This window comes from Cibotium barometz, chromosome 50, assembly GCF_041138505.1.
Source record: "Cibotium barometz isolate CiBa-2024 chromosome 50, ASM4113850v1, whole genome shotgun sequence".
Lineage (NCBI taxonomy): Eukaryota > Viridiplantae > Streptophyta > Polypodiopsida > Cyatheales > Cibotiaceae > Cibotium > Cibotium barometz.
In genome coordinates, this window is record NC_141095.1 from 6,266,508 (window position 1) to 6,294,062 (window position 27,555).

At 39.5% G+C, this 27,555-nt stretch overlaps 1 protein-coding gene across 1 annotated transcript in view; it reads left to right on the top strand.

Moving 5' to 3' along the window:
• Nucleotides 1-24,788: 24,788 nt before the first annotated feature.
• LOC147609766 (uncharacterized) overlaps nt 24,789-27,555 on the top strand; it is an 80,604-nt gene continuing 77,837 nt past the window's right edge. Inside the window, exon 1 of the mRNA XM_086787015.1 lies at nt 24,789-25,168. The gene's annotated coding sequence lies outside the window, so the exon portion shown is untranslated. The remainder of the gene's footprint in view (nt 25,169-27,555) is intronic.

Consider the following 27,555-nt stretch of genomic DNA (forward strand, 5'->3'; position numbering starts at 1 on the left):
TATCTGAAAAGGAAAGAGATGAGGAAGAAGATAGAGCTTTCCATGCAGCAGCCCGATATCCATAGTCGCGAATGCTCACCATATAAAAAGTTAAGGTAGGTGAAGGGCGGCCGGTTAAGGGTCGGTGAAGGTTTATGGCGGCTCTAAGCGTGGTTTACATGGAGTGCGTGCACATGGGCTAACACTTGGCACACCCGGTGGGTTGGATTCCCAATCTGATGACTCGAACCCACAAGTATAGGGTCATGCCAATGTTGTACACACATGTATCTAGTGCAAGTACAGCACAACCATTTCATGGTGGCAGCGTGCCAAGGCTGGGAACCCATCAAATACAGTGCCATCCGTATATGATCATACAATAGGAAAATATAAAACCATGTCTGAATCAGAATGTCTGCACTCCAAGAGCATGGAGCAGATCATGTCCCAGCATGCACAACCATAGGCTCAAATCAGCATCGGCATCCTCCCTAACTTACCTCCTACCATCTTGAAGTCCCTTGTGCATCCAAGGAGGAGGTCTACCAAAATGCCATAATGCTTCAATTCCAGAGTTATACTATCATACTATCTTCTCGTGGATTCAAAGTACTCAAAACCTTAGACAACAACACCATATTGGGGAATATGGGAATTTCCCACAAGTTTGGGACACGTGGTCAAAAGTTTGGATTAACCATAACTTGAACACCACTAATCCAAAATGAGCGCTTTATAGCTCTTTAGATTCCATTTTTCAAGCGCTTTCCAACGATAGGTCATATGATAGGGTTTTGAGAAACTTACAAACATGTTATCCATGTCCCCTTTTTTAAGTATTCAAAAATGGAAATTGGGAAATTCCCAAATTCACTAATATGGTGTTCAACAAGGCTAGTATAACAACAAGCTAAGAGGACTAAAGTGAACAATACTTCGTCTGGCTGAATTCCTGCAAGTCTTGCTACAAGATTTCCTTCTCCTACATGACTAGCAATGCATGCAGTCCATGCCATGTTATTAGGCTGCAGAAGCCCATTGAAGACCTCATGTGCAACTATCATGCTAGCACAATTCCCATATGTATAGATTAGAGTGGTGGCTACTCAGGGAATCAGGGCATATGGTGTGGAGACAATGGCAAAGTGAAGCTGTTTGCAGAATTCCAAGTGCCCTATTTCATTGCTGCAGTTTTGCATAATGGTAATAAGGGTGGCATTATTCAAGGACACATTCTCCTTTTGCACATGTTTGGACAATTATGAAGCCTTCTGTACTTTGCTATCGACTAACAGCATTACATTCCATGACACGATATTGTGTTGTAACAATGCTCTAAACACATCCTCGGCTACAAGAATAGTCCCATGGCACTTGCCATACATACTAATCAAAGGGTTGCCAACAATAAGATGAGATGTGTAACCCTTATGAACGGTCATCTACGTGGAGTTCTTGTCCCATTTCCAAGGAGGAATTGGCAGATAATCCATTCATAGAAACACCTTCGTCTCCCTCTGCAGACATGCGACATGCTTGAAGGACCATTGCAAATGTTACCTATTTTAGACTCATGCCCTCCTCTTGCATCAGTTTGTACACTCATAATTCCTTATCTTCCTGACCTTGCTCAACATATGCTAAAAGCATTGCTATCCACAACATGATGTTGGACTGAAACAAGCCGATAACCACCTACTTTGCTCCCAAAACACTCCCGTACTTACCATACATAGCTATGAGGGCTGATCCAACAACCTCTCATTCAAACCTAGCAGCTTTAATGCAGGCATGCCTCTTATTGTGTGTAAATAGGGCTGCCTGATTGATGCAAGACTTTGAAACTACTAAAAATAAATTCTTTAAGACCCATTGCTTACAAATGAACCAACAAGATCCATTTACCAAAAAAGGCACCATGGACTCATCCGTGAAGACCAGCAAGGTCAATCAACCAGATCCATGCCCGTGTTCAGAAAACAACTCCAGCTCAATGTTCCATTCTCTTCCTCAACGCATGCGTGGGTATCCTAGGCGACCCAGAGCCCGAGCACTGTATGGTCAGCACCCTCTGATCAGTAATGGTCTTGACTACGTTAGAGTAAAAAGTTATCCTGGTGGAATCGCCTGTGCTTTTCGAGTCTTGGCCCCTCATCCACTGTACTGGAAGCTCACCATTTTAACCAAGGCTGGTCAAGACCTCGACCAACCTTGCCACTCGAGACGTCCTTCTTTGACTCTCCGTCTAGCTGTTGTTGCAACTTTTTCCACTTAGGTCCATGACCTCATTCCATAAGATAGTCAAAATGCTTCCCCAGCATTCTTGATGTAAAACAATCTTAAAAAAATAGGTTTCACATGTAAATACAGTTTCCAAGCAAAATTCCCACCTTTCCATATCATTCCTCATCATTTCTCTTTGGATGCTCTCTTAACGATCCACTAGGGTGAGTCATCCCCCATATTCCACATCATTTCTCATTATTTCTCTTTGGATACTCTCTTAACGATCCGCCAAGGTGAGTCATCCCATATTCCACATCATTTCACATCATTCCTCATTATTCCACATCATTTCACATCATTTCTCATTAATCCACATCAATCTACACATCAATCCACACATCAATCCACATCACTCCACACATCATTCCATACATCAATCCACATCATTCGGATTTCCACAACAAAATGGTCTCTTTTTGCCTTGAGCGAATCAGGTTTGATTATTAGCTTTTCTTGATCTAGTTATCAGAATTTTTGTTCCACAATCAACCAGGTTAAGAGTACAGTTACTCTAAGTTTCATACTGACAGAACTTTCTAAGTCTTAGCCAATTACTTGGCTTAGTTAAAGGTAACTTTTTCTTGACTCAATTCAATTAAGGGTCCTAGAATTTTCCAGGTTCAGTTTGGCTAAATTTGGACAAGATTTGGACCTAGTTTGTGGCTCCCTTTTGATTTGGTTTGATCCAGGAGAGAGGAGAGATAAAAATATCTTATTATTTTTGAGTTTAAAACTCCTCCACACATGTGAAATAGGCGCCTCCTTGAAGAGCCCCCTTCTCCTTACCAAGGTGTCAAAAATGTATCATTATACCCAAAATATCTCATTTTTTAATTAATATTCATAGTTTTTTTACTAGATTTATCTCCTCCCCACAGTTGGATTGATCCTTTTGGCCCATAAGAACCTTAATTGGACCATAATCTAATTTTTTTAAAAAAATCTAGACCCTTAGGCTAAGGTCCTTTATACCTATTTTCAATTAATTCTAATTGCACATTGCAAAGTTCTTTTTGAATTTTTGTTTCAGGGAAACCATTTTAGACACTAGGAGGATAATTATATCCAAAAATATTTCAATTTTGGATTATCTCCCTCTAGACATTTTCTCTCTCCAGGCCAAAACAAGGTAAAACAGGATCTTTCTTTTATTTCAGAGAGGGGAATAGTTATAAGATCAAAAGGGGAGGTTCTTACACCTTTATGTTTACTTTTGGATCCTCGATCATCGTTTCAAAAATTACAGAATCCTTTTCCAGGAAATCTAGGAATAAGTCAGTCTCACAACAAGTATTTACATTTCATCCAACTAAGCATGTTTCTGGTCTTTTTCTGGGATATCCTTTTCCCATTCAAAATGTACTTAAGATTCTATTTTTCAAGAATATAGACATATACTTCATAATTCCAAAAGTTAAATATGTTCGTGATTCCTCTTTCTAATTAAAATTTTAACCATGTTTTCTCGATGCATTTCTATGAATATTTTCACATTGTTTTCTCAAATTTTCCAAAATAAAATATTCTCAATATTCCTCTTTTTGAATAAAAGATTTATGCATACATACTAATTCATTTTTATCTAAATGAATTTTATTCATAATTCTTTCCATAATTCTCATAAATTGAATGAATCTAGAAAAATTTGTGCATAACCCTCTTTATTTTTATGGCAATGAATAATGCTCAAAACTCCACTTTTAACATAAAATTTATTACGCGTAAATTTAAATTCATTTTCTAATGATAAAATTTTGCCATAGTTTCCCTACATTTTCTATGAAATGCGAATGCTCAAAATTTCACTTTTAATATAAAAATTAGTTTATGCATAAACATAAACATTACTTTATCTAAACAATAACATAAATCAAGAAGGGCATGGTTTTAAGAGGAAACCATGAGATAGAATGTCCCAAGCATGTACAGAGGTTGGGAAGAAGATCAACATCTAAAGAAGAGAGTAAATATCATTGTTTAGGCTTACCCCTGCTGGTGTGCTTGATTCTTTACCTAGGAGATGTGTAGCCCTCAAGGAAGAGGCTTGGCCACCAAGAGAAGAGGGTAATCTTCAAGAGAAGAAGAGGTTTAGTGAAGCACCAAAGCTTCACAATGGAGAGGCAAGGAAGAGGGAAGAAGGAAATACACTAAATTGAAAATTTCACTAGCATGGAAATACACTAAGATTAAAATACAAAGGAATGGGATTCTATTTATAGGTGAGGGAGGCCACCAACCAAACCCAACTGGGATCTAGAGGCTTCCAGCTTCAGTTTAATCCAATTTGGACAAGTTTTAGACTAGTTAAACCCATTTTTTTTATCCCCAGTTTGAAAGACGAGAGATGAAATGTCTCACTTTTTTGAATAAAAGAATGGGATAATGATGGAGATTCTAGGTGCCTCCTTGATGGGCTCCTCCCACCCCCCTGAGGTGTCAAAATTCACATTTTTATAAGGTTAAGTACCAGTACTAGTCAACTCTTCATCTTATGTGAGAATTTACTCATTTTTGGTGGATTTTCTTTTCTTCTTGCATTTTTCTTATTCAAATACTTGGATTAATCCCATTAGCCATTAGAACACTCTTTGGACCTTAATCAAATTTTTTTTGAAAATAGGTACCCCTCGGTTTAAGGTGTCCGGTGCACATAATCAATTAATTTTTAATGCACATTTTTTTAAACTTCTATTTCAGGGGAATTTATCTTAAAATTAAAGGGTAACTTTTTATCCAAAAATATCTCAAAATTGTATTATCTCTCTCTAGAATTTTTTCTCTCTCTAGACTAAAACAGGGTCAAACAAGATCTTTTTTCCATTCTGAAAGGGGGATGATTATAATGTTGAAATATACAAGTGAATAGGGTGTGTGTGGGAACAAGCTCTTGGATAGAGGCTATAAAAGAGGAGATGTAATTATGAAAGAACCTGTGAAAAGGTGAGAAGAATCTACTAGGAGAGAATAAAGGGTAGCATGAGAGAATTTAGGAGTGTGGAGTTATTCTGGGAGATATTTAGGGAAAAGAGAAGAGGTGGAGAGAATCAAGCAAGAGGTGGAGATATTCTGGGAGTGAATCATGGAGAAATTAATGGGATTAGATGCTTGATATAAACTCTATAAATTGAGGCATAGCCCTAATGAGAATTTGCTGGTTTTTGAGTATCCATGCCTACATTAATCTATTTGCTAATTATTCACTAATTACGTCTTAATTATTTACTAATCACTTTGTTAATGATGTTGATTCTAGTGTATGATCCACCATAGCTCATCATTATGCTCAAATTTCAACATGGTATCAGAGCCATGCCTAGAATCAATTAGGTTTATGAGCCCATTAGTTGAGTTTTCACTTCTCCCCTTCACCCTAGCTAGTGGAGGATCTCCAGTACCTTGCACACATAAAATTAGGGCATAATCTTCTAGAGTATGGTAGCTAACATCCTTGGCTTCATGCTCAGCAAGACGGCGCAGCAAACCGCGAAGAAACGAAGGAGAAATCGACGATGAAGTCAGCGCATTTTTTTCTGAGTAAACTGCATATTTCTCCTTGCTCAAATCAAATTGCTTCAATTCCTCCTAGCCCAAGGGGTAATCAAGCATGCTCTACAAGCTGGTGAAGACAGAATTCAATTTTATCAAGTCTACAGTGAGATCCAAGCTCTTCATCAAATCTCTAGGTGACTTTGGTAAAACAGAGATTAAGCTTTCATTATTTGGTCAAATCTTGTGTTTCTTGGCTTAATCCTCTACTAGACTCATTGCTATTGATGCCTTTGAAAGCATTTGAGCTCATTTGAAGTGGAAGGCACCAGATCTGGACTCCCCGCATACTCTGTTTTTTGCACACAAACCAGAGCATTAATTTGCTAATCAGTGATTAATCAGTGCGCTAATCACTATATTTTGGTACAATTGAGGGTTCAAATTAACCATTAGGTATCTGATACAAATCCCTAAAGCTTCAGATTGCAAATCGGAGTTGGTTTGATACTCCAACCATCCCGTACAAATTGGTTACCCTTGATTTAATGTAATTTCTGGGAAAATTGTGCTGATAAAATTGTGAAAATCATCATTTTGCATTTAACCCTTGGTTAATGCCTATAAATCTCACTCAAATTCAAGATTATTCACAGCCAAAATTGCATTTGAAATGTGCATGAGAATGAATGCTATACGCATTATGTATTGGGCACATTGCATCAGTGTAAAAATGGGAACAGACACTACCCTTGTCCAGAATAATAAGGCAAGTGGTAAGACCTCCCGCATATTTTTGGGTTTGCATTGCATAATGACACAAGATGAACATCAAAAGCCCAAAGGAACTATCAGCAAAACATTGAAACATGTTGCTCACATATGGAGCAAAATGACCTGACGGAGCTCATGGCCCTAGCCATGAAAAAAGAAGAATATCTCTTCCCAAGAAGAGGATCCACACCAAGAAGTTCTAAAGGAAGACATGGACACGAGAAGAGAAGCTGCCACAAGAAGAGAAGCTACCCCAAGAAGACTGAAAGAAGAGACGGACGCGTGGAGAGAAGCTACCACGACAAGAAGACTGAAGACAAGAGAAGATGTGAGGCTCCAAAGAGTGAGGAGCCATGTGAAAATCTCTGTGAGAGAGAGAGAGAGAGACCCCACAACCCAATGTAACCTGCCCCAACAAAGTAAAACCACCTCTGAGCCACCGATGTGATGTAGGCCACGTGGTAGATGTATGTGTGAGCACTTTAGTCAAGGTTGCGGGCACTTATAGTAGCCTTGGACACATAGAGAGAGAGAGTGTCAAGGACTATGGAGTTTAGGGACTTGAGGCACTGGTCGCGGACTGTCAAGTAAGAAAGAAACTTGATACAGGGTCTAGGTGTGCTGAGATAACTTGAGGGGAGGAGTAGACACTGGTCGCGGACTATTAAGTAAAGGGAGGCAAACTTGGTATAGGGTCTAGGTGTGCTATGATTATTCACTTGAGGGGAGGTGTTGAAATATACAAGTGAATAGGGTGTGTGTGGGAACAAGCTCTTGGATAGAGGCTGTAAAAGAGGAGATGTAATTGTGAAAGAACCTGTGAAAAGGTGAGAAGACTCTACTAGGAGAGAATAAAGGGTAGCATGAGAGAATTTAGGAGTGTGGAGTTTTTCTGGGAGATATTCAGGGAAAAGAGAAGAGGTGGAGAGAATTAGGCAAGAGGTGGAGATATTCTGGGAGTGAATCATGGAGAAATCAATGGGATTAGATGCTTGATGTAAACTCTATAAATTGAGGCATAGCCCTAATGAGAATTTGCTAGTTTTTGAGTATCCATGCCTACATCCACCATAGCTCATCATTATGCTCAAATTTCAACATACAAGAGACTGAAGGGGAGGTTCTTACATCTTATAAAGCTATAAAATTGATGTATTAGTTGTCTCTTAGCATGTCGAATGCTATGATCAATCATATACATGAAGCACACTGACACCTAAAGATGCATGGTATACCTTGGTTAAGCTATATAGTATAAGTACTAAAGGCAAGAAAAGATGTAGTTAAAACAACAGTTGCATAATGTGTAGAGAAACAAGGTGGGTATTAGTGATTAAAAGCGGAATGGCTTGCACATGCCCTTGCCTCTATTGGAGCTTCAATTTTGATGACTTAGAGTCACTCACATTTAATGATCAGTTTCAGACATCTAGTATATGAACTCAAAAGGACTTTCTAAACTTTGAGGACCTCAAAGACCTTTTGATCACTCAAAAGATAAATGTCGAGAGTAAGTCATCTTCCAAAAATACGTATGAACATGACGTAGATCTTTGTCTAGAGGTTGAGGTAGACATAGATCTTTATCTAGAGGTTGAGGTGCAGACCAAGTTTGAAATGAAAGATTTGGGTGATACTTCTTGGGTATAGAAGTGATTAGATTATATGATGGGATTTGGATTTTGTTGAGTCAATACATGATGTTGTGTCTAAGCATGAAATGACAAGTTGTAAGCTAATTTCAATGCCATTAGTGCATAACACAAAATTGGCTACATATACATGTGATCTTTGGCTATAGATATTGCAGGAAGTTTGATCTACATGACTATCACCATCAAACATTTGAGCTATGCTATTGGATTGGTGAGTCAATTTATGAAGGCCCCAAGAAAGCCACATTTGGATGTAGCTAGGAGGATACTTAGGTACCTAAAGTCCACAATATACTTTGGACTTTTCTACTACAAGGTTGGAATACATGTATATGTACATGGATATATAGATGTACATTGGGTTTGTAGTGTCAGACATGAGATCTACTAGCAGCTTTATATTTTCTTTTGGGAGTGATGCTATTAGTTGGAGCAGCAAGAAGCAACCAACGGTTGCTTTGTCGAGTACAAAGTTGAGTATAGGGGCGCTACTATGGCAACATCATGTGAGGTAGCTACTTATAAATATGGCTGAGCCCATCGATAGGGTTGTTATCATTTATTCTAACAATATGAGCAACATACACTTGGCTATAGTCACCCAAGGTATCATGCTAGGACAAATCATAATATCATTTTAGCAAGTGACATGGCTTTGACACATGTTAGCATAGAGGATCAAAGGCTAACATCTTCACAAACATATTGGGTACAGAGAATCTTTGCAAGTTCAGGAGCTAGGCTTAGAATGTAGGGTATGGAGTTAACCCGAGGGGGAATTTTCAGATATCGAGCTTATAGATATAGATATAGATGACACGATAGGAAGACAGGTCCACATTTATTCCGTTGGTATGGTTGGTGAGATTATGGGTTATATATCGCCATTGTTTTATAGGCTATGAGACAACCACTTTGGTTTTTAGGTGGAAGGCATCGGCCCTATTTTGCTTGCAGGAGGCCACAGAAGATTGGATGATCGAATTTTTTTTGGATAGTTACGTTCTTGCTGCCCATGCACACAGGGTGACAGTGAGATGAACAAAGATTTTTTTAGCCTAGTAGCCCTTCGGTTCAGATACGATAAGTTACTTAGACCAGTTACGTTTACTGATGAACGAATGTTACAAATTTTGGATGTCCGTCCTGTACAAAAAGTGAGAATTGAAGAGGTGACCGAGGGAGGTCCAGATCATGAACATCAGACTCGGGCAAATTTCATGACAAGCGCTCAAAGGGAACATCAAGCTGCAATGCTTGCATTGCAAACAAAAAGGGAAAATGTTCGCGCACTCCACGCTATGAATCGGGAGGTGCTGCAATTTTTGTTGCCGGAGTTCTATGTACCCTTTAATATTAGAGGGCATATATGTTATTTTCCGATTCATGCTGAGGAAATAAACATTTTGTTTGATCCTAAAACTGAAGTCAACGACAAAGTGCTCAGATGTGTTTTAAGGTATACTCTTTTCTCTGTCCTCCCACAATTTTTCATTCTTGGATCTTAAAGTTTATGCCTCACTCTTGATATGTTTCCTTGTGAAGTTTTGTTATTTTGCAATTGCCCGAGGATGTACAGCAACGAGTGTTCCAGATTGATTCACTGGTCTCAACACTGTTGCTAGTAGAGTCAGTTCCGTACCTCGATGTGCTGAACTGGTTTCGGGAGGTCCAGCTGGACGATGCTCGAGTATTTTTTTTGGCATATCATGAAAAGTGAGTTTGTCTCTCTATCTCTCTTGCATGATGTTTATACGAATCACCATACACGAGATAGTGCTTCCTTTGGATTGAAATTAGTAGAAATCTATTTGGATGTGATGCAGTTCCCATTGGAGTCTTGTACTAGTCGATGTGCAAGACAATGTCATTTACCTTGCAAATTCGACATCTGGTGTCCATGGCAATGTTTTGCTGTAAGTTAAAATCATTAAGATACATATTATTGTTTGAGTTAGAAGTCCGGATTGATCAGGATAATGATTGGTCTTTGTTTACAGTGGTGTCAAAAAACTAATGACAGCTTACGAGAGCCTGAGCATGGACATTGACACCCTGGATCGATCGACCATCCGAAGGGTTAGTGTCCCAAACAAGAAGATGGTTACAGCTGTGGGTGGAGGGTTGCACTTAATGCAATGTTGGTGCTACGGAGCATTTTTCAGCTCCCTTCAAAGGATGTAAGCATTTTTCAGCTCCCATACGCATGCGTACTCTTGTTTATCTTCTTGTATATTGTCATGTTGATCTTATTTATGCCTTGATGAATTGTGATGGCAGTTTCCATCAATGTCTCGCTACGTGGACCTAGACGTCCAAACGTTTAGGGAGGAAACGATTGCGAAATTGATCAAGGTCGCTGAAGTTATGCCTCCAGATGGCCCAGTGGACTTCATCCCGCCCAATCCATGAGGGGGGATAGGCCCCCCTGAGCCTCTTACATGGGCTCCGTACTTGGGAGAAGAGCCATGGCTCCATCTTGAAGCCGATACCTATGGGTCCCAGCAATAAATAGTTTTTTCCTTCTTCCAACAAATGTACGTTTGTAAATATGCAGCTATACATGTACATTTATATTTTTTTGCACATATTTAGTGTTATTAGAGAGAGAACATCAATTGTAAATGCACTTTTAATTTGAAAATCAGAGGATCAAATTTTGCTATTGTGTTTCTTCACACTGCTTGTTTTCTTACTTTAAGCCTTTTTTGTGTACATAAAAATTCAATTGGGAAATTTTTGCCTTCATTACATTGTTTTAAACAATAAAGCATTACAAAAGCAATGTTCTGAATAGATAAGTTTATTGCATATGGAAAATACATTGTCATCGTATACATGGTCACATCATATATCTTCTAGTGCCTCCAATTCATGTGGGGCTGCAACATCTTTACAAATGATCTGATGCTCTCTTCTTTTACTTAGCTTCCGACCATCGAGCTTGAAGAAAAATTGATCTGGAGGATTCTGAATAGCTACTTCTAATTCCTTCCTAACATATTCGAGAGTCCAATTCTCTTCCACTTCCAATGTCAAAGATGGGTGACCCTGTCGAATCATAACTATATCTATCAAGCAAGAGTGGCTGCCATCTCTTGTATCTTGGTCCATGCTTTCCCAGTTGTTGTTGATCCATCGCCACCTTCTATAAGTAAATGACATGCACAGATGTTGCCTGGCAATATAGTATCTGATTCCAAAATATCATTAGGATAATTTTTCGAGTATAATCAAATAAGCGTTGTAACTGTTTCACAAAAATACATTTGAATGTCATAACACTCAATGGAATGCAATGTTGGAGGTGTTCAATCGACATTCGATCAAATCATCTCCCTTTGATGATTTCACTCTCCAACCTTTGTCAAACAAATGATCAAGCCAGGCTTCATCTATATCTTTGCACACAAAAGTTGTTTTAGTTTTTCTCAATTGTTTACAATCAGAAAATAAATGAACAAAGCATGCAATTGGAACAAACAAACTTAAGTGGACATTTCTTGCACCAATGCTAGGCTTCATAGCACATTTAATATCATTAAACATTTTGGTCCTATATGACTCTATCACTTCTGTGTCAAGCAATGGCCACTTAGGACTATCAAGTGCGGGCAACGGAATACGTTCCAACTTTCCATGTCGACTCGATTGAGTGGGCAAGGTATAAAATGAGTCATAGAAATATGTTCTACTTCTTCGAGATCACTTGGTGCATGACCTTTATATTGAAGTTCCCCCACCTCACCATGTACGACATTCAAGAATCCCATCAAGCATTGTGCAGGCTCCCACTCCTGAAGATTGTGGATGGGTACAAATCTGTGCAAGAGGCAGAAAAATGTATATCAATCACCTTATTTGCAACATTGAAATACAAAACACAAGCACTTACAATGTGGTCTATGTCTTGGAAGTCCTTCCAATGGTCCCACGTTGATCTCTTTTTGCATGAATACATGCTGGATCAACACTTCTTTGACAGTTTTTCCTCCTAGTGCCATCTTAAAGTCAAGGATCCTTCCTTTCCAATGTTTGGCCAAGTCTTCAGATGCCTTTCCCTTCACTCGGTAGTGGCCTCGTTTTCCTGGCTGCATAGTGACCCAAGAGTACTTCCTGTATACTTGGGGAATCCATTCTTCGTTCTCATCTTTTATGTTATACAACACAACAGATGAGATACTGCTCCTTGCTCGTTTCAGTCCACTTTCGGGTGCCATGATAGATTAACAGACGTATGAGAAAGAAGAAGTAGCAGAAAGTGGATGACTGAGCTAACCGCTTTTGTGGATCAAGGAGGGAAGAAGAAATGAGAGACGGTGTGTTCTTTTGGGTGCCAAAGATGTTTCGAGATTCAAAAGTGGAACCAAGTTGAGGGAATAACCAGGAGAATGTGTATCTATCTATTCCAAGCATTCAAGCTTCATTAGTTCTAGGGGTGGTGGAAAGAATTTTTTAGTGCTCCACGTCTAACACAAGAATGTGGAAAACATTTTTTTATTGTGTTAGGTGCTGACAAAAAAACGGTTTTAAATATTTTAAGACAAGTTGATGGTTTTTTTTAATATTTCATGAAGATAAGAGTTTCTCCACGTTTTGGGTGGGTTACAGAGGTCCCACCACCGGTGAATATCGTTCGTAGATTACATGTCACTCAATCTGTGTGTCTATTATTATATTATTGTTTAAACAGCCCTCTTTTGAGTCCAGAATTTTCCTAATGTGACTCAAGAAAGAGGAAATCCATGATTACATCAATTGTGCATGATGATATCTCAAACGGCGTTGATGGAGAGATTTTGGAAGGGTTCCGAGACTTAACTTTGTACAATCCCTTACACTTGGATAAACACACATCAAACATGCTATTGAAGTGTAATCAACTTTGATGATAAATTCATGGGAACTCCCTTGTAAGAATTACATTAGAGGATTCCAAAAGAGCCATCGAATTAAGATGCAAGAGGATCTGGTGTTCTATTTTCCTTGCTAATCACACCAGTACCAAATGCCCACATTTGAAACCAAAACAATGAAGGTTGTTTTATGCAAATTGTAATAAAGTTGGGAAGAATCGTGACACGGCTCACTGTTATAAGAACCAGCCCCTACTTGTGCATGCATAGTAGGACAACTTGCCAGCTCCACTGGCCAAGCCTATGATTGCTAACAATCCTCATCTAGATGTAAACATGTGCCCCAAAGAGGAATTTTGAGGATTCTTGAGATGCTCATACCACCCCTGAGAAGAATGCGTAGGAGAGGGTTATTGGAAAACATAGATCTAGGCCCATAGTCAAGTGATTAAGAACTAGAAGGCTTGATTAATAATATATTTAAGAATGTATTAACTCAAGAAAAAGACTCAATGAGAATACAATAAAAATAGCAAAACCACCTTGCATGAGAGTTGATCTAAGTGCATCCTTTTATAGTTCTCATGGAACTCCCAAATAATAAGCTATGTGCACGCTTATGCCATTTATGTGTCAAGTAACCATACAAATCAACCTTTGAGTTAGAGCCTTTTGTATTTATTCTTCCTTTCTAACGTGCATGGTGTCCCCCTTGCTCTACTCATGTTATACCCTCACACATTGCTTTTTCAATAAGGGTGAGATGGAGCTCCTTGTAAGCAATAAATACACACACAAACAAGAGTAGACAAGCACCTCACAAGCACACAAGAGAGATGGATAGCTGGATTTTCTTTTATTCTCTTCTCTTATCTATAAGATAACATAAAGATAAGAGTACATACTATAAGGAAAAATACTCTTCTACTAGAATATAAAGGTCCATCCATAGTGTGAACCTGACTACACAAGCTGACACTATAACTATGCCATAACTCTAGTCAATTGCAATTTTTCTTTGGAGGATACATTGTCTAGCCATCCCGGATACTTTGAAGAGGCAAAGCAAGAGTTTGATGAGCTCACAAATGAAGAACCAATGATGATTGATGGGAAAAATCACATTCATTTTAATCTCAAGGTGTCGCCGGAGAAGAAGCAGAGGTTAAACAGGGATTGGCACAAGGTACCATGTGATAAGAAGAGAGCTTTGCTATGCCCTTTTCACAAAAGAAAATGCCGCTTGATGGAATACTCTTATGCCTTCTTATGCTTCTTGCACATGAACGTGCAATTAACAGATGAAGAATGTACAGAGCCGCATGCAACAAATGAAAGTGAAGAGTCAGGCTAGTCCCACCGTTGAGGATGTTGCTGAAGAGGAGGACACTCCTCATGTGATTGAGGAGTTCAATGTTGAAGAAGAGAGGAAGCTTAGTTCAGCGGTTGATATTGAGGCAGTGAGAGAACAAAACACTGATATAGGTCAGCTTGTGATTGAATCAGATGACTTCTCCCCCATTCCAACGCCATTACTCCCCTATATTGCTGACAGACATACAACATGTATTTAACTTAAGGGAGGACCATTGCATAGCTTTCATAGTCCAAAATCTGGAGGTCGATGACAATTTTGTAGATGATGATGGGATAGATAAGTACTTACTAGTGGATAGCCATGTGAAAGACACCGAGTTCCTATCTGTTTGCAGCAACACTAAAGATGATCTATGCTGATGCCCTTAAATATGAAGGAAAAGATGCCACAGAGGAAGAGCTACAAGAAGCAAGGGAAAGACTGAATATTACCAACATGGAAGGGTTTAGGGATGTGCCAAGTAAGTCAGCGGAAACCGTTCCTAGTTCGAGCACTAATTTATGGCAAGACGCCTTGCTTGAAGCAGATGAGAACCAAGAGGTTAGTTTTTTTTGTTGTGTTTTCGTACTTTTGTTGTGGATTTGGCTTTATCAACTTTGTCGTGAAATGTTTGGTGATGTTGTTTCTGGCTAATGCTCCTTTATTTTTTCAGTTGGAAATATATGAAGACACATTCCTCAAACGTGCTTTAGGCAAGCGTATGGTGGGATTGGGCCACGATTCGACACTAGGAACATATATACATCGCCTAAAATTCCCTCAAATTGTGATATTTCATGCTAGCTTCTCCAAAGACAATGCAAGTTTTCCTCTGATGGCAATAAAGACTCTATCCAGGTATTTAGGTGGCTATCACTTAAGGCTGAATGCAAACAAGGCAATACGTCTAGAGTGGCAAGGCAGCTGTTCGAATTTTTGGAGAGGGACCTGGAGTATATTCGTTGAGATGTAAATTTAACATATGCTGCTTACAGGTTGGCATGTGGAATCACAGATCCTAATCTGTTGAGTGATTGCGGGAAGAAGCATCTTCTTAGAATAGTAAGGCCAAAGGTCCCTGTTGTGCCATTGATAGAGGATGAAGAAGATGATGCAGAAACTTCATAAAAAAAAGGCTCGGCTGGGGGAAGTCTCTGCTCCAGATTAACAGATTTAGATTGTTCCAGTTGCTAAGAAGTTTCTTCAAATTTCTCAATACTCTTCTTGCTTACCATTAAAAACTATGAAATGTATATATATTGAAAACATTTATATGGGACATAGATGAAAGCTCTTGTTCTTTTAAAATCTTTCACAGTTACATCATTGTTTTATAATATGTATTTCAATGATCAATTTTCTTCCACACTCTACCCTGTCTTTGTCGTTGTCTTAGCCATTCAGCATGATTCTGCTTTCCCTGTGAGGAGACATATATTGATCGTCTCCGTTCAGCCTGCATCTTTCTTATTGCACATGACACAACTGATTCAGAGACTGTTTGATCTTCACACGAGCCCTCACTTGAATCCGCCTATACCACCACTGACATAGTTGCTTCATGGGATTACTTTTCTTCATTCCTCCTCCATGTTGAGTGGCCCTTTTGATAGGCACAACGTGCTTGCCAATGAGATCTTTCCATGCCTTGGGTAGACCAAATCCCAAGGCTTCCAAACTCTTCTGCAAAAAAGGTTCCATGTGCATGCAAAATGTGCTACAAATGCTCAACAACAACAAGACATTTAGTATCGTACAATATTTTTTGAACAACAAAAAAAACTCAAAGCTGTAGGTTTTCAAGTATTAACCATGTATTGTGTCAAGTTTGTCGCACCCCATGTCTTTTCATAGCTAGTGTAGAACTCTGTCACACAACTGCCTCAAATTTCTCAACATCCCCATCTTCAAACCTTGCTTTTTGCAACAAAGGTGCTAGGCGATCAAGTGCCAACCACGCTTTGGCCTTTGCCACCCTTGCTTGTCCTGAAGAGCCTCAATCAGGTATAGCTGAATGAAGCTTCCTCCACACCTCAAAATCTGTACCCAGATGACCGCTCTGGGTATGATTAGATAAGAACTTTCTGGCTTTTGCACCTCCAAAACATGGTTTGCTAGGAACATTTCCGGTCTTCCCTGATCTTCTCAAGTCCTTCTCAATCTTCACTTGACCACAATGTAAACCTGCATCTGAAAGCACTTGCTCTATTTTTTTAATAGTTCTTTCACTCTCTAATGCTGGTTTCATATTCCATGAAAATTCGATGTACATGTAGACTAGTTTCTCAATTATTCTAACCAGCGCATGCAAAACACGAATATGAACTCTGATCAAAGGGATAGGAAGAATTGGATCCCAATTAGGATCCACTCCTGGAGCATCACGATTTGGGGCTTCACGCCTATTACTGATTGCATTTAGGCATTTCCATTCTCTCTCTTTTCCTCCTTTACACCTCGTTCGGTCATGCAATACAGGCAAGGATACTTGGCCATTGCTCCTTGGGAAATACCAAACATGCATTTCAAGGTTTTAAGATCTGCAGCCAGGTGCCATTTAACCTCATATTCACCATATCCTTCTACATAAAGCTTTTCGCCATTCGACTGCTGTTGGTGGATAGTGGAAGGAAGCTCAGTCTGGTTGAAGTACCACTTTAGAATTTCATGGGTCTCTGTTGGAACTTGTTAACAACAACAGTTAAATTGTCTACAACATCATAACAAGAGGATAGCAACACAATATTCTTTTTTTAAAAATGGATAGCACGTCACCTCAAATGCAGCCAGCCACCAAATCTCATTTTCGGATTGTACACTAAAGTGCTTCTCATCAGCATTACTGATACTTGCATCCAAAGCTCTATTCATTAAAGTCATGCTAACCCTTTCCAGCTTCTATCCTTTGATCACCTCACTCTCATCAAGTTTTAAAACAAATTTCAGCCTTCCATTGCACTCATGTACACCGATGTCATAAAATTTCACCATAGCCATTTGTAATTTCCGAACATCCATAATGAAATTGTTGAACTCTGTAAGCTCTATGATTTTCTGTTCCCCGTTCTTTTTAGTCACTGTCAATGTACTAGACACGTGACAAGGCTCTCCAACAAGTTCGACCATTCCCAAGTTGAGAATATTTCGAGCTTTGTTCACGTGAAATGGTTTTGGAATGGGAATTACTGTTTTTTTTCCAAGCTTACAATTGAAACCTTCTTTAACTTTATTAAACAACATCCTGTAAGACTTTGTGCTTATACCAGCCATGTCACATATGCCTTGTGCATCTGCAGGAGTGAATGCTTCACTCACCTCCTGCAAGGATTGCTTTGCTATGTCTGATCGAAGTCTTGCAAACTTAGGATGCTGTATTGCTGACTCCACGATGTCTTTTGTTAGAACTTTGGCAAATATATCAGAACCTTGCTCTTTTGGACCCACAACATCTGTGACCATCCTGAAGCAACAACGATAGCTATTTCAGTCCATCATTCATCTAACTATACCACCCCCACACCCAATCCCCCATCTCCAAAAAAGGAACTAAAGATGAAAATGAAAAGTGAGTGCTCAAAGAAATTTAAGCTCAAAGAAATTATAGATCCCAATACCTGCAAGCTTTTACACGACGCTTCCATTGGCCACCTCCAACATTGAGTTCTTCCAATGGTTTGATCTGTCTCTTGCATAATCGAGCACCCAATGGCGTGTCTTTCAAATATTGTAATTTTTTGTTGAACTTTTCAAGTTGTTTTCGAAGGTGTGCATTCTCACTCTCCAATGTGAAATTGTTGATTTCTCGAACTGCCAAAATTTCATTCTTCTCTTTAATAGTGTTCTACATCTTACGAATAGTCTGCTCTGCAAATGATCAAACTCTTTTTGTAACCTAGCACAAACTTTTGCTTTGTCCTCGTTTGAAGCTTGCAAAGCTGTTGTGATCGATGCTAAGTAAAAATTCGCACCTTCAAGCATTTTTATTCTGGCATCTCTATCACTCAAATGTCTTTCAAAGATACTTTGACATTGGCCAAACAATCTTTTGCAATATCCAAGCAATCCATTTTCACCCTCACACACAAACTTGAAGAAACTTGTCAACCCAAAGAATGATGGAGATTGAGAGGAGGTTGGATCTGGTGGGTAAATACTACCATCCAACCATAGGTCCATATTTTTCTTTCCTCATTAGGGACCTCAATGGAAGGCTTCTTGGGCCCTTTTATTTGGCAGTTTAAGGGAGTCAAACCTTTTCTCTTAAGAAGAAACGTTTTCTAATTAGAAGCTTCAAAACGGCTACTTTATTCGAATTTGAATTTTGGGGAAAAAATGGAATTTAAAATCTAGCGGATAAAACCATATCATGTAATATATCTATGGAAAGCTCTTGATGCGTAGATCACGGATCTGTAATATTCGCTCAAATCGGAGCTTGTATGTAGAAGTTATGGAGGTCCGAAAATTGTAAAATTCTCCCCCTCCCCTTTTTGGGGGAAAAAGTGCACCCTTTGACCACTCTTACACCTCTCTTAAAAACCCAACATTTCAGTCCACATGGCAACCCCCCATTTGGCTATTCCTTAATCACCTTGATTAGGCTTGGGCAAATTAAAGGGCCCAAGAAGATCCCATTCACTTTCTAATGTCATTTCGAAGCTCAGTAATGTGGGCTTCGCATGCTGGCCTAGACCAATTTCTCTTACAGCAGAGAGCATAATCGACTTCTACTTGGAAGTGAATGTCCACCTTTTTCTTCTTTTGCTTCACAGGTTCCATTGCATTGTTCTGTGCTTTAACAACACCAAAAAGCATCATGAACTCACACTTTAACCAAAAGAAACCAAAGATATTACACTTATCTCCCGTGAAGAAGATTGCTTCATTAAAACCAAAAGACAACATCACTAAATAATACCTCCTTGTCCATCAAACAAACTTGTTGGTATCCTGGATGAACCAAAATGTACAGAGTACTTATAAGCACAACCCTCACTTGAAAAAGGTAAGAAATGGGATTGTTATTCATGCACAAGCAGGTATGGCGCATGAAGAACAAATACTTTTCCATCCTTTTTCAAAACTTGCCGCCTTGAGAAGAAGAGAAAATCAAAAACCTCCCGCTCAAAACAATTCGGATTTGGAGTGGTTGTGGTTGTGGAGTCGGGAAGACAATGAGGGAGACAATGCAAGATGATGGGTTGCAGGGACGAAGTTTGGTTCAAGTTTGGTAAGCAAAGTTGGCTTCGTTACATTCAAAAGTGTAATGAAGAAAGAGAGTGGTGTCTTTTTTCAATAAAATAAGGCACCATAGTGGGAATAAAAAACTATACTTAAGAGGCATTGTTTTGAATTAAAAAACACCCTACATGTCAGTTAATGGAATAAAGGACTCAAAAATGACGCACGTACCCTCCAATATTATATGTGGGTTTATTGGCTTGCTTTGTCCACATCACCATCCCAAGGGATCTCTTACAAGGCCCCTTTTTGAGTCCAAATTTTCCCTAATGCTTGATACATTAGGCTGCTTGTCGAGAATACCCAATTGTAAATGCTATTTTTAGTGGGCTAAAGTGTACCTTGTCCTTGAGATTTGGTGATCAAAACCAATGTCCACCTTTTCCTTCCATGGAGAGGCCAAAGGCTCCCACCTTCCCTTGGTCGTCTAGCTCACTACACGTATCTCATCTAATCAAACATTTCTAAATAGCACATTTGGTCGTCTGCCTCACTACATGTATCACATCAGATCAAACATTTCTAAATGTACTATTGTGTCACTTTCCCCATTAAATCTAGACACAAGCTTAGCAATCTAGAAGAGTTGTCTTGGTGCAACTGGTGGACTCTTATTCAACCCCCCTCCCTATTCCAATGCTATCCTAAGTATGCTTGGGTTAATCCTCCTACTTCTGGTGTGCAACGATGGGTTGTGGTTAAGGTTTATAAGCATGGGGGAAAAGGTATTACTATGGTGATTGAGTATAGTCTAGGAATGGTGGTGCATGTCCATGCTAGCTATAGTACTGACATAGGTATCCCTATATGTTGGGGTCATATGGTGAATAGTACGGTCCCCCTTGGTCCCACATTGGAGCCTCCTGGTTTGTGTTGTGCAAGCATAAAAAGCCAGGTGCACTTGTAGGTCATGTTGCCCTAGTGTCCTCCCCAAAGTTGGCATTTATATGTACTTGTGTTGAAGAGCATGAAGGTGTGAAGTCTAAGGCTCCTCCATTTCCTCAATGTCTCAACCTAGATAATCTGAGTTCCTAGGTTTATGCTAGACAAATTTGGGGCTAGGGCTTTGAGCTAGCCAAAAGCCAAAGGCTCCTAATGTTGTAGCCACAAAAACGTGGCTTGGTTAATTGTGGCTCTAAGAAGGAAGGGTTCCCCCCTCCTGGGTTTTTACTCTGAGTCCGTGGTCTTGATGCATTGCGGTCTAATCCTTGGGATGGGTTCTCTTGGCTCCTCTTTAAGCCATCTCGTCTATTCATGTGAGTAGAGTGTCACCGACTAGTAAGGGTTGGTAGGTTTGTAGGGGACTTTGAGTCTTGCAATAGGACTCCTTTGATTGTGTGTAGGGTATTCTAATGTGTGGGCCTCCAAAGGCTTGTTATCCATGCAAGCTTGTCACTAATAATAAATTTCTTTTGAGCTAGTGTCCTTACTATCTCTCATATAGTCAATTGTTAGGGCTATATGATGGCTCCTGAAATTCTCACCCGAATGCTCCCCGAATGGGCCTTGGTGCATTGACTCATGGTTCTCTAGATTCAACATTGTTCGAAGAATTTTTCTCCAAGGGTGGATTATATCCTACTCTGTAGGATATAATCCCTACTCTATAGGGATGGTGCTCTAGATTCAGCATCATTCGAAGCGCTTTCCTCCAAGGGTGGATTGTGTCCTACTACTACTCTCCTAGATTGTCTATACCTTGAAGGAGTTTTGGTTGGAGGCCAATCTCATTTAAGTTTCGTTAATCACAGAATTTGGGCATTGCCCAAATAAATTGAAAATTTGGTCTTCACTACACTTGGAAACGTGCATTGACAAGATGTAGAAACATGTGTGGGCAATTAGGGACGTGGGTATAATGTACGTCTGAAAATGATGGTATTGGTGTTCGTGTGTGAGAGGGTACCTATATGAACTTAGGAATACATGTATGTGAAGGTGAAGGATGTTCAAATGAAAGTGTGAAATAGATACATACTCATGGAAGTGCACATGTGCTGCATGCATGGACACATATCACAAAACAAGGGTCACCGGATGGAGTATGTGCTTATAGCCACTAGGTGCCGGCATTCATATCTCTTTTCATGAAGGAACATGTGTTCTTGGTTGCAATTTCTTGTGTAAACATATGCTCACATGGAAGAACGTGTATAGTAAACTAAGGTGTCCCCAACAAGCTCATGAAGAGTAGAAGCGAAGATGCTAACTAGGATATCTCTAGGATCAATTGTGTACAACGATGCGATGCAAAAGAAAACACACTTATCATACTATTTGGGGAGGGTTCTTATCATAGTATTTGGGGAGGTTTCCTGTTAATCTTTGATGTGGCTTCATCAGCCACCAATACATTTGCGATAGATGGAGCATAATCATGAATGTCTTTGAACTTCTGCCATACTTTGTTCCATCGATTTAGACAACTAGTACATGTCCATTGCATAATTTGTGCAAATGCACATACATCAGAAACATATTGGCATCTTCTTGTCTTAGTTCTCACCTCCTCTAGAAGATGGCCAGCCTCAATCTTGTCCTCCAAATCTTTCTTAGCATCAATAGGTGTCAATGTGTCATGTGTATCCCAATCATCTCTATGACCGGAACATTCATCTTCAATAGCATGAGGGTCCAAATCCTCAACACTTGCATTATTGTTGCTGCTTTCTTAGATGGCAAGCTTACAAAATTTTTGTTTTTGGAAAGTAACTCTTTTCATCACCTTTCTAGGTGAGCAGGTTAATTTTGTGGACGGAATTGTTTTTGAAGCTAAATTTAAGTACAAAGAAGCTAGAAAAAAATGGGTTGCCTTGTTGTTAAGTAAATGACAATTTTGCCAAAGAGAATTGATAGGTAGATTTTCAAAAAGAAAGCGCTGAGGAAATATATCGCTTGCAGCTTTTTAAAATTTTGAAGAGATCTCACTGGCAGGCCTTATTTTGCTTTTGTCTTTCTTTCGCCGAGCAACACAGGCCCCAACCTTTAGTTTGTCTGTTGAGTTCGTGAAAGCTTCGGAAAGCCTTAGTGTTGAGCTGGAAACCACGCGATTGCGAATAAAGGCCAAAATCCTTGAAGGTCTCCACCTTTATCTCCACTTTCTTATTTGCAACCAAGGTCTCAAAGCAATGTAAAAAGTAGGAAGCCTTGAAGAAGCTCCAAGGTAAAAAGCTACTCATCAGTGGTGGATGCGTATTTAACATAGTGGCATGTGGATGTCACAATGCCTAGTGTGCAATCAAGGTATATTATTTTTTGATTTTATTTGCCTAAGGTCTAACCTTCCTCCTTGCTAAGCATGATGCGATGTCCAAATTAATAGTTTTCTTTTTTAACAATAATAGTTTATTATGTCCTTCTTTAATAGTTTTCTTTTTTAACAATAATAGTTTATTATGTCCTTCTTTACAAAGTTTTTCCTTTCACCATGCTGCATATCTCTCTCTTGATGCTATGTTATTGATGAACTCAAGTAGGATGTCGTCTCTTTAGTCCTTTGAGGCAAATTTTTTTGGAGCAAAGAAGTTTGATAGGCAAACAAACATCCGTGATGAGAGATAAGTGCTAAGAATTCACATATGCTTCTAGGTAGGCTTTTTAAAATTTATTTCATCTTTCCAAATCTTAATCATGATATGGTGTAAACTCTGAAGTCTAAAGGATATTCATTTTTGTAGAAAAATTGGAAGGCCAAAAAAAAGACAAAAGACAAAAGACAACTCTCTTTCTCCACCTTGCTTTTGAAGCAATAATAAGAAATGCAAGGGAAGGTTCCATTGACCTTAACTCTATTTCTTGGGATGAAATTTCAATTGAAAATGAAAATCCTAAAAACCAACGGGATATTTTTGGGTATTATTTTGGAGTCTAGTACTAGTGTGTCCGTTGATGTGAACACCCAGTTAGGGTATAAACAACCACTATTAGATACATATTGTGAGGCGCGGGACTCTTGGGATTTCTATCCGGCCTCACATGGTGCTCTCGAGGTATGCTTGGGTGTCCCGAATTCTTTGCATCTATATGGGAGTACCTTGACGTGGACTCTTGGGATTTCTATCCGGCCTCACATGGTGCTCTCGAGGTATGCTTGGGTGTCCCGAATTCTTTGCATCTATAGCATACCTCGAGAGCACCATGTGAGGCCGGATAGAAATCCCAAGAGTCCACGTCAAGGTACTCCCATATAGATGCAAAGAATTCGGGACACCCAAGCATACCTCGAGAGCACCATGTGAGGCCGGATAGAAATCCCAAGAGTCCACGTCAAGGTACTCCTATTCACTCGACATTAATTAATTAATGTATGAAGGTTTAGGTGTTAACAAAACATCTGGTACTCAATCGTAGACATACTGCAAGCTACCATGGTTTTTCTTTTTTTTTTTTTACAAAAGCGTATCCTCTCCATTGTTAGCAGTTGCACGCCATCGCAATTAAAATATATATATTCTATTTTTTAAAAAACATATAAGCTCGATGCATGCATATTACAGACAATCGCTCTTTCTCTCTATCGTTCATTAATAATTGCATGCCATCACTCTTTAAAAAAAGATCGTGGACTCTCTCTCATTGTGTCCCTCTTTGTCTGCCCCATTGTCACATCGTCATGCTATCTGCATTGGGGGGCTCTTCCCCAGCCTCAAAATGCAACGCACAACCCTTTTAACCATCCGCTCAAAGGCTTGAAAAGTCTAGAACTTGAAGGCTCCATAACGGTCCTCCATTGTCTCCAATAATTAATTAATGGAAAACGAAATTTGGTGGCCATATTAAGCATGTCTAGGAATTCTTCTAGGTCAACAAATCAAATGTTCTATGGGCTGTTTGGATAAGAGTATGAAGCAAGCGATGTATTTTTGTTTGACCTTTTCCTGTTTAATATAGTTCGAGCTTAAAAAAAAGAAAAAGAAAGAAAGAGGCCTGGAAAAGGATACGCAGGGAGCAGGGCAGCAGGCTTGATTTTTGACGCCTCCATGTGACATGAATCATGAAGTGCGCAACAGCTCAAGTGTGAAAAGTCACCTCTGTGAAATGCTGCTTTGTTTACACGGCGGCCAGCTCCCACCTTTGCATCCTACACGCCACCTATTTCTCAGCCTCCAGAACCTCACTCATCTAGAACTTCACCAGCCACTGGCCACCTCTTCTCTGGAATCTATTCCATCGTTCACTTTGGGTGGCGTTGTCCACAACCTCACTAGGCACTGGCCACCTCTTGTCTTATCGGTAATCTGTTTCACCTTCCACTTTCTCAACCCACACATTTCCAATGCTCTTTGGTTGTTGCTAGTATGGTGTCCAGAACCTCAGTAAACAATACACACACGCCCTCCCCTACCCAGGAAACATACTTATCGTCACTATTCTCTCTCACACACGCATACCCCCTAGTAAACCCTCGCCTTCCTCATCGTCTCTGCCTCAGCCACTGTCGAACTGCAAATTCAGACCTTTGCGTAATACCTGGACGAGATAGAAAGTCGTTGTTTGCGCCCTTTGACGCGGGTTTTCCAGTCACCTACAAGGTTGGTTTCATTGCTAGTGCTCTTGTAGCCTTTCATGTCTGTTTGTGAGACGACCTGTTCTCATCACTGCTATTGTTTGTGAGACGACCAGTTCTCATCACTGCTATTATCACTTACTTGCCGCGTATATATAATTTATATCTGCATGCTCAGAGCCTGGTTAAAGCTGAGCTTGATAATCCAGCGGACATAGGATTCAAACCATTCACTCACACACCAGTCTGAGCCCGACCAATCTTCGAGTACGTATGGAATAAACCCTAATTGTGAAAAGTGGTAGCCAGGTGCTTTAGTACGTTGAAGATGCCGAAATAAGCGCTTGAAATATTGCCAGTGCTGTAGGCCCTGGTAGTGCATGAAGACCAGAAACAAAACAATTACCGGGTCTTGTGCATGTAACGACACAATGGATCCTGCCTGCCTAGAACTTGGTCTGTATCCACCTCCACCTGTGAAAGCATGTTAAGGTTATAGTTTCTCTAGCACTAAAAATGTGCCTGTCGTAATTTTTTTCCAAATAAAATAAAAATTTGTCGGAGATTATAAATCTAAAATGTGATTGTCAAGAGCTATTCAATGACATATAACATGGTAGGAAGTTTTGTGTTGAGATCATGATTTTGATTGAAAATATATGTACTATAGTAATTTATATTATAACTATGTCCCATACAAGAAAAAGTGGTTCACCTTAACATGCTTTCACCATGGAACTGGTAGCGCCATTTGATGACACTCATCTTGAGTGCTAACTTTTAAGTAACATAAGCATTGGAAGCTTGCCAAGGGTGAGAATCGAGACAGGAGTTAGTCGAGCAAACAATCATGCATGCTCAACCTATATTGGGTCATGTTATTGGTTTGTCGTGCTATTTCCTTAAGCAGATGGATACCTAGACAATACCACATGCCCCCAAATCAATCATGGAGAATGTATAGGATTGTAAGTGCTATATGATTATTTGAGAGCATCGAGAGTCGTGATGAAGGCTCATGAAGTTATACACTACTTACGAAAGTGTATGACAAAGGGACCAAGGGAAATTCAAAGACGCAACATAGTCTCAAGGAGAAGGAAATTGTGTCGATTTAGTTTAACAAGGCATGTTAGGATTCCTGAAAGTAGGAGACCTTGTATGAAGAAGTAAAAAAATTAAGGGAGAAGTGTCCCAACATAAGAAGTTGTAAATACAAGTGATAGGCCGACAAGAGGCTTCCTCTCAATACTTTCAGGGATCGCGAAATTCATTCATCATTGAGAGGAATGTATCACATCCTTCTACTTGGATCAAATGTGTCAAATGTGTATCCAATATTCCAAACGTTCCCTTGATGTCTCATCTTCAGGTGCAATGGGAGATTAGAAAAGATACATAGTGTGTCCCAAGTGCCCAAAGCCCCACACATTTCTTAACTCTACCGTAGTGTGTTGAAGGCAAACAAAGATCATCTAGCAAAAGCATAGGATGCCTACACACAAGGCAAGCAAATAAGCACTAAAGATACATGATAATTTGATCTCTTTGGATTATGAAGCAAGTGTACAAGTGATGCCCAAAGTTGTCATTTTGAAGCTTCAATTCTTTTCCCATTTTAAAGAAATCAATGAAGTTATAATGAAGCTTAGCCTTCTGCCGCCTAGTTGGACTTTGCATAATGTTTACATGTTAGTTGGCTTAAACTGTTTGTAGATCCTCGTCCTTCGAAGTTTTATGATGATGAACCCAAATTGGAGGTGTGTCTGATCAAGACCCGTCACTTCGGTGGTTTCAAACAACCTAGCCAACTCTCATGAGCTAAACTCTATGACTATGCCTGACACCTTAAGTAGGAAAAACATACCCAACACCGGTTTGTATGAGCAGAGAATGCTTCGGAGATTAGTTTAGAACGAGCCAGAGTACTATCAAGAATGTGTCTCGACAAGAGTAAAGATTGCCATTTGCTATTAATTGTGCAAGAAAAACTCGTTTGTGTAAACTACATTACTCATTTGCATGCTTATATTAGAATAGTTCAAAATGAAGGCTCAATAGAGTTACAATGAAAAGCATTTAATATGCCTAGCCACACTTTGAACAATACACAGATAGAACACAATGAGCACAATAGACTAAGTCCATTGTAAATCCAAAATTCACGTCTAACTTCCATTTCTCACTTAGGAAACATCAGATTCTTGGTGCATCACTGACAACTAACTATTGCCAAAGAGTAAGATCTTCTCCTCACAATACCAATCTAAGTAATGACATAGTAACATACAAAAGTACTCAATACATTCTTCTCTTTGTCTCTTGTGCTAAATGAGCAACTTGGCACACTACCAAACGATAGTAGCCAAACCTTTCTCCTTTTTGGTCAGTGGAGGTCAAGGCCAAACGAGG